Source organism: Coregonus lavaretus (assembly GCF_964263955.1).
Source record: "Coregonus lavaretus genome assembly, chromosome: 2".
NCBI classification, from domain to species: Eukaryota; Metazoa; Chordata; class Actinopteri; order Salmoniformes; family Salmonidae; genus Coregonus; species Coregonus lavaretus.
In genome coordinates this window covers 3,712,609-3,721,566 of record NC_139989.1, presented here as the reverse complement: position 1 = coordinate 3,721,566, position 8,958 = coordinate 3,712,609, and the positions used below count along the sequence as shown (strand labels likewise).

Sequence of the window (8,958 nt, the reverse complement as noted above, 5' to 3'; positions counted from 1 at the left end):
CCAGGCCGAGGGAGATTGACAGTTATTTTGTGTTTCTTCCATTTGCAAATAATCGCACCAACTGTTGTCACCTTCTCACCAAGCTGCTTGGCGATGGTCTTGTTGCCCATTCCAGCCTTGTGTAGGTCTACAATCTTGTCCCTGACATCCCTGGAGAGCTCTTTGGTCTTGGCCATGGTGTAGAGTTTGGAATCTGATTGATTGATTCTGTGGACAGGTGTCTTTTATACAGGTAACAAACTGAGATTAGGACCCTTTAAGAGTGTGCTCCTAATCTCAGCTCGTTACCTGTATAAAAGACACCTGGGAGCCAGAAATCTTTCTGATTGAGAAGGGGTCAAATACTTATTTCCCTCATTAAAATGCAAATCAATTTATAACATTTTTGACATGCATTTTTCTGGATTTTTTTGTTGTTATTCTGTCTCTCACTGTTCAAATAAACCTACCATTAAAATTATAGACTGACCATTTCTTTGTCAGTGGGCAAACTACAAAATCAGCAGGGGATCAAATACTTTTTTCCCTCACTGTATGTGTGTGTGTGTGTGTGTGTGTGTGTGTGTGTGTGTGTGTGTGTGTGGGAGGGAGGGAGGGAGGGAGAGAGGGAGAGAGTATCCTTACTTTATGAGTGAGCATGTCTGATTATGAGCACTGTTTAGTGTTAGTCGAACTGACGAATGAGCATGATTATTTCACCAACATGTCAATAATATCATCAGTCCCATGCATACCAATAACATGTCGATATGAACTAGCTGGAGGGGGGGGGGGGGGGGGGGGGCGAACAGACAGGACCAACTGCATACTGGCACTAACACACACACACACAACCTAGTTACTCCAAACACCACACACACTTCACACACTTTCACCTTGAACAAGAGCAACAGGTATCACAAACCGGCAACGCTTTGTGTGCCAGTAACACGCCACTGTGTTGCAATAACCGCTCAGGTGCATGGTGGGATCTCCTCCTTTCAGCTCGGGGACAAGGTTGCCAGATTCCCACCAACCCCCCACCAACTGGCCCCTATCAAACCCCTGTAATCTTAGTCAGAATAGTCCGTTATTAATGAAGTGGACCGTTTGGCGCCCTCATTTCAAAGTGCGCTGATTGAAGTGAAGTAGAATTCGAGGGGCGTGCGCGCGAGGGTTCTTTGCTGTGATCACTGTGGAATATGAGAAAGAGAGTATTGCAATGCCTCTTCCTGCGTCCGTCTCCTGCTCACAACACGCCACAGCTGCGCTAGAGAGAGAGAGAGGTCTGTGGGCTTCAATGGACGGGGCTCAATACAAACTGGGGAAACACACCAGTCTAGGGGATGAGGGGGAGGGGCGTTTTCTTCTCCCCCCACCACATAGAACTTTTGGGAACTTGTTTTTTAAAATCTCATACACCGCTCCTATTAAACTATTTTACCCACAGGTACATACATGCATTAGAACAACACATTTCATCATTACGCATGGCGGTGAGATCCACTGTGCGGTGCCACTAGAGTGTGTTTCTTGGGGGAGACTAGAGGGCTTTACCAAACTTTGTGATTTGGGAGCGAGCCCCTATTGTTCAGATCCCTCCCCCTTCTTGGGAAGTAGGTGGACCCGAAAAGGCGTCGCAAAGGGGAGAATTGTTTGAGAGCTCAGTCATCCAAAAACGGCCATTCAATGTGAGAACTTCGGGAGCCTAAGAAAATGTCGGTGGCATCGCAGTAAATTACTAAAGCAGTAAAGAGAAAGGAAAAAGTGTTTTTTCCGCCGGATTTTACTGAAGTTAAAAGCGGAGAAAAAGATCGACTGGTGTCCGAGGAGTAAATACCAAATATAGCACGTTTTGGTAAGTTCTTCTCTCTACTAATGATCCCTGTCTTGCGGTACTACGCGAAGTAATGACACATGCGTTAGAAGTTAACAATATGCTTTTAGTTATGTAATAACGGATTCACTCAGGGAATCATATTTTAGGCACTTATGTGTGATAAGATAAACCGTTTAAGTTTAGTGTTTTTCAATGTTCTAATGGGGATGCGGGTACCTCGCTAACTTTGTGTGTAACAATTGTTTTGTTTCCACGTCTTTATTTTATTCAACTACCTTTCAGGCCAAATCAATAGAAGCAAAGACTGCGCGTGTAATATTGCGAATATGAAACGAAATGCTCATAAAAAGTACGCATTTGGAAATGTTATTGTAGGATGGTTGTAGGAGATAGTTTTGGGACGCATTGAGTGATGGGGGTAGCTTTTGGCTGCGAGACCATTTCTGCCTTCAGCTTTCGGAATTGCGTCCTTTTTTGCAAAAGTAGTTTCTCAAACTTTAGATCTTTATGTCTGAATGCATTTTGTATTATTCTCATGATAAAAATATACATGATATTTGGTTAAAACGTTCTCATTTTAAGACCAAAAGTCTGTCGATTTTTGCAGGCCTCAGCCCGTAGTCGTTCCCATAGAGGAGAGTAACAGAAAACAGACATGGCAAAGCGCTGCCAAATTCCCTCCCCATATCGTTGGTTTCATGCCTACATCTTATTTATTTGCCTGATTCAATGTCAACCGAAACAGATTGTATTTTATCTCATGACGCACAGCTTTGACACCACTAATTGTGTGCTTTTAAAAAGAACCCACTCCCCTCATCACTAAACCAAACCTCCACTGTGCAAGAATAACCTAATTACAATAAATTGACAGCTGGTCAACTCTTCTGAACAATCAATGCGATGGAATGCCTGAATGTCTTTTAACTGCGAGCTGTCAAGGGCGTCTCTCAATGCGTTTATATCATCCCTTTGCTGAGGAATGATTTAATGAGAAAATGTTTTTTCCTAATCCAATGGCGCTAATGAGCTCTTGGCGAGTCCTCGCATGGGTGAGATTCTCACTGTGCTATTTAGATTACATTTAGCCCGATTGACTCGCTTAGAAAAAACATCTAAATTAAACCAACAAGACACCCTGTCAACTGGAGAGAAGAGATTGTTTTAGCATGTCAGTTGGATGAAACATTTGGAATTGGAATTGCCAGGGACCTCATGATACGATATTATCACGATACTTTGGTGACGATATGATACACTACATGACCAAAAGTATGTGGACACCTGCTTGTCGAACATCTCATTCCAAAATCATGGGCATTAATATGGAGTTGGTCCCCCCCTTTGCTGCTATAACAGCCTCCACTCTTCTGGGAAAGCTTTCCACTAGATTTTTGAACATTGCTGCGGGAACTTGCTTCCATTCAGCCACAAGAGCATTAGTGAGGTTGGGCACTGATGTTGGGCGATTAGATCTGGCTCGCAGTCTGCGTTCCAATTCATCCCAAAGGTGTTCGATGGGGTTGAGGTCATGCCTCTGTGCAGGCCAGTCAAGTTCTTCAACACCGATCTCGACAAACAATTTCTGTATGGACCTGGCTTTGTGCACAGGGGCAATGTCATGCTGAAACAGGAAAGGGCCTTCTCCAAACTGTTGCCAGAAAGTTGGAAGCACAGAATCGTCTAGAATGTCATTGTATGCTGTAGCGTTAAGATTTCCCTTCACTGGAAATAAGGGGCCTAGCCCGAACCATGAAAAACAACCCCAGACCATTATTCCTCCTCCACCAAACTTTACAGTTTGCACTGTGCATTTGGGCAGCTAGTGTCCAATGCTCCAGAGTCCAATGGCGGCAAGCTTTATACCACTCCAGCTGAGGCTTGGCATTGCGCATGATGATCTTAGGCTTGTGTGCAGCTGCTCGGCCATGGAAACCCATTTCATGATGCTCCCAATGAACAGTTCTTGTGCTGACATTGCTTCCAGAGGCTGTTTGGAACGCGGTAGTGAGTGTTGCAACTGAGGACAGACGTTTTTTACGCATTACGCGCTTCAGCACTCGGCGGTCCCGTTCTGTGAGATTGTGTGGCCTACCACTTCGCGGCTGAGCCGTTGTTGCTCCTAGACGTTTCGACTTCCCAATGACAGCACTTACAGTTGACCGGGGCAGGTCTAGCAGGGCTTGACGAATTGACTTGTTGCAAAGGTGGCACCCTATGACGGTGCCACGTTGAAAGTAAGGCCATTCAGTAAGGCCATTCCACTGCCAATGTTTGTCTATGGTGATTGCATGGCTGTGTGCTTAATTTTATACACCTGTCAGCAACGGGTGTGGCTGAAATAGCCGAATCCAGTCATTTGAAGGGGTGTCCACATACTTTTGTATATATAGTGTAGCTTCATTTCAGATGACGCAATAAATGTGCATATAGGCCTACAAGTTGTGAAACTCTAAACTAACTAACTGTCCACATACTTTTGTATATATAGTGTTTGTGTTGCTATTCTCATGATTCTATATGTATTTCTATTGAGATTGGCTCCCTATTTAAATAGAAGATGGAGTTTTGGTGCAGGTACAGTCAGCTAGCGCAAAAATAATATTGTGATATTGTCAAAACTATAAGATACAATATATTGTCAAAAACAATATCCCGATATGTAACTGTATCGATTTTCCCCCTATCACTATTAAAACCCTTTCCTGCAGTCAAATGACCAAATCGCCCTCTAGTGTCCTCATGGGTGGAATGTTATTCATATTTAGCATCATTTCATAATTAATAAATATGGTACAAAATAAAAAATTAACAGAAAATCTGGTGTTTCTATGTCAAACGGTTTTGTTATAGTTCAGTCTTCTATGATGTATATAAAGTGTAATATTGGGATGCAAACTCTAAATGTAATACATTTCAACTCTATATCTGACATGGTACATGTGTCTTTTTTTTAAAGCCCATAACCATGTGTGTGAAGTGTATACTTTTTTGTTTCAAAGTAGATTTGCTTAAGACTACCAAGAAACACATGGTGTGACCCTGATTTAGCCCACTGCAGTAAAAGGTTAAATGTCAAGAAGAATGATCTCTTCCATTAAACTGAATAAGTTAACTGGTTTACCAAGAGGCTATGTATGTTTGGCGATGGTTCCTGTGCCTCTGTCTGAGTATAAGGAACCTCTTGTTTGGTAACTCTGGTGTGGGAGAGTTTGTTGTTGACCATCGGCGGTCGCGGGTCAAAGCTATTCTCTAATTGATTCCAGTCTGATTATCTTCTGGGCTTTCTTTCTTTTCCCAGTCTTCTGACCTTATTTGGCGGCACAGTTTTGAGCAGCCATTAGCTATGCGCCAATGAACACACAGATTTTACTGTTCCATTTTCATGCCAGCCCAACATTCGTTAACTATTAACAACAGGGTTAAAGACAACTGTATCGATAGGCCTATTCTGGAAAGATAACATCAGGCCTTGAAGTACTGTGAGTTGTTAAAAACACATGACAGGTCCTTATTTTTGTTGCCTTAATAGGTGTGTGTTTGGCATTGGTGTTTTGGTCCACTCTCAGTAGGTATGTCTCGTTCTGTCTATGAAAAGCTTGGCTAGGACTCATTGGATAGCTGTTGTTTTGACAATGACTCAATGGATAGATCTCATCCTGTCTGGATGTGTTTTCTTGGATAGTTCTGGTTCTGGCTATAATAACTTTGGGCAGGATAGCTCTTGTACTGGCTATGTTCTGGCTATGGGTCCATGGTTAGCGCTTACTCTGGCTATGTTCTGGCTATGGGTCCATGGTTAGCGCTTTCTCTGGCTATGGGTCCATGGTTAGCGCTTACTCTGGCTAGGTTCTGGTTGCTGTGTCTTGTTCTGCTTCTGATGCCATGGATATAGATTGGATAGTTTTTGTCTTGGCTGTGACTCTGGGTGGATAATTCTTTAGTTCTTGTTCTGGCGCTGTGGGACTTTTTGAGTTCTGTCTAAGTTCTGGCTACAACTGTGGAAAGGTTTATTGTTTTCTTAGAGGGTGTAAAATGTCAGTTAATTGGCAGAAGGAGGGAAAAATAACTCCAGAGGTTATGCTTTCATCTGTGCTACTGCGGGTACGATCATGCAGTCACAACAGCCTGCAGGCAGCTATCTGCGGCCCTAACTGTGTGTGTGCATGATGGTTCTCCAATCAGGATTATCTCTTTACACTGGAATGTGCAGCTTGTCACTCTCAGGATCACCTGCATGTTCCACGGAAGTCAGATCACAGTGTAGGGCAATCTGTTTATTTCTCATAGCCTGCACTGTGGAGTGTGTGTTAAAGAGAGAGACTTTAGGCTGTGAGGTGTGCGTATCTCTCATTACATGGAGTCTATCCATATTAGGTGGTTATACTAGTGTTTTAGTGTAATGGTGATCATACACACGCATAGCCAAGTATGAAGGTTTGGTTGCTGTAGCTCAGTTGAACATTTTCCCACATCGCAAACCTATTGTTCTGTAGATTTGCATATAGGGCATTCTGGCAATATAGCCGTGGTATATTGACCATATACCACAAACCCCCGAGGTGCCTTATTTCTATTATAAGCTGGTTACCAACGGAATTAGAGCAGTAAAAATAAATGCGTAATTTATCATAACCATTACAGATAACAAATCCTAATAGCTAAATTGCCCAATTCAGTTTATTGAAACCTTAATATCAACTGGTTATATTATATCGTGGAACACAATCTTCAAAAAGGTAGTAACCTCAGCAGTGGCTCTTGCTTGTAGAAGCATATGGCAGTGCAATGGCAGCCATGTTTTGTTAATTTAGCAGACAAGACCCTCTTATTTCCTGAACCCTTATCACAATCAAGACACACCTATTTTATAGTTTAAAAAAACATGATGTAATATAACAGAATAAAATATAACAGAATATTTTTCTAAATGAAAAAAGTTGCCACTGTGAAGTGATGCGCATCTCACGTCTGGAATTAGCAAAATGATCATTTGAAACAGGGCTTAATTTGGCTAGTTGAATTTTCTTTTTTAGTTTAGCCTACCTGTTCTTTGGAATTTTCTCAATGGATGAACAATTCCACATTGAAAACTGCATTGTGATGAATTACGGCCACGAGATCCGTTTGGTGAGTAGGCATATGCTTAATGATTCTGATGAAAATACGCTATTTTCTTTATCAAACTAATGTTTTTGCGTATTTTCGATGTGGAACCTGTCTATGTTTAGGGGGGTTAAAGCCTAGGCTAACCAATTCTAAATGGCACTAGCAGTTCACAAAGTAGCCTAAGTGGAAAATAAACAGCAACTATAATTCCAAAACTACAGCTCGTTGTTGGAACACATATTTTCCGACTTCAACCAGTCTATTTCAAATTTGTGATAAAACTGTTGTCATTTGGCAAGGAATGTAGCTTGTGTATCCCATCAGATACGCTTTTATAGGCATGTATTTCTGTAGGCCTAACGGGAGCTTGTGTGGGCACTCAGCATGTGTGTGTGTAGGGAGTGTAATGTAAAATGTAGGGAGCGGTCGGAATGCAATTGAGTGAATGAGACACAGAGGGTAAAGGGAATTTAGAGAGAAGAACTGTGTGATGCTTGGCTGGTTTCTTTTTTTTTGTTGTGCCCCGCAAATGCACATGTACAAATGGAACACTAGAGTCAAAGCAAATTAACTTTCTTCAAGACAATTAATTTTTTGGGGGGGACAAAATTTTACTTTCCCGTTTTGGCAACCACAAAGCATATTCCACCAAATAGTTTTACAGTATTTGATTTTTTTTTAAATCTCTGGTTAAAGATCCGAGTTTTGACGTCCGTTCGAGTGTTCGAGTACTCGATTACTCATGCCCATCCCTACATACTGTTGTTTTGTACCACTGGCTGAATAGTTTCCATCAGCAGCTTTCCGCCATGAATCAGAAGACTGCTTTTACACCGTAGGTAGAAGTCACACTGATGTCTGAGTAAAGGCATGTGTGACCTCTAGGTGTGTTGACACACACTCTGCTGTTTGTGTGTGAGAGATTGACATAGCGTTGTTAGACCATTGATAAACTCCAGACACTGGTAAGTAAGCAGAGTGTGTGTAGACAAACAGCCCTCTGTGTGCTAAGTAGATATTTGTACAAAGATTAGCTAGCGTTAAACGAGCCACGCAGGCATCCTCTCAAAGACCATTCACACAGGAGCACCAGATAGCACAGCAACGCTCTGACTGAAACCTCTCACATACACATACGCTCTCTCTGTTTCTGTCTGTCTCTTTCTCTCTATCTCTTTCTCTCTATCTGTCTCTTTCTCTCTATCTTTTTCTCTTAAGGCGTCAGCACCTAGCCGAACCGAACGAGTGGGGTTTCATACTCCATACTCCTTCATACTCCACTTCATCTCTCTCTCTCTCTCTCTCTCTCTCTCTCTCTCTCTCTCTCTCTCTCTCTCTCTCTCTTCTCTCTCTCTCTCTCTCTCTCTCTCTCTCTCTCTCTCTCTCTCAATTCAATTCTCTCTCTCTCTCTCTCTCTCTCTCTCTCTCTCTCTCTCTCACACACACACACATACACACACAGTGTGAACAGAACCCCATGGAGCCATCAACATATTTTGATTCCCTCCTTCATCCCTCCATCGTTCCACGTCATCTTGTGCCAATGTGTTATGACTGGGTAATGACAGAGTAATGATTGAGTGATGACCCTTCACTCTGGGACAGGCACTGGAATGTCTGCTCCCTAGGGAGGGATCAACCAATGTCTTAAGCCCTCTGCATGCTTTGGTTCGGCTGGCGCCTAGCCAAACTCGTGACTAAGATCTCCTCTGCAAAAATGTGAGAATGACGCATTTTAAGAGAGTATGCGAGCACACATTTGATTCGCCTAGCCTAGCCAAGCTCGGCGAATCAAATGTGTGCTCGCATACTCAATTAAAATGTGTCATTCATGTTCACATTTTTGCAGAGGAGATCTTAGTCACGCAATTTTACATGTTTAGTGCAGTATTTCTCAAGTGAAAAAATTAGCATGAAAACATTTAGTCTCTCGTTGAATGACAACAAACACTTCATTGAAGAATCATCTACTGTTGACCAATCACACATGAAGGGGCATAAGACTTGTGTTGCACTAACAGGTTTTGTGT

General features: G+C 42.4%; 1 protein-coding gene across 1 annotated transcript in view; it reads left to right on the top strand.

The window, feature by feature from the left end:
- The first annotated feature begins 1,687 nt into the window (after positions 1-1,687).
- The window catches only part of LOC311150284 (brother of CDO-like), a 48,660-nt gene continuing 41,389 nt past the window's right edge, over positions 1,688-8,958 (top strand). Inside the window, exon 1 of the mRNA XM_084187669.1 lies at positions 1,688-1,837. The gene's annotated coding sequence lies outside the window, so the exon portion shown is untranslated. The remainder of the gene's footprint in view (positions 1,838-8,958) is intronic.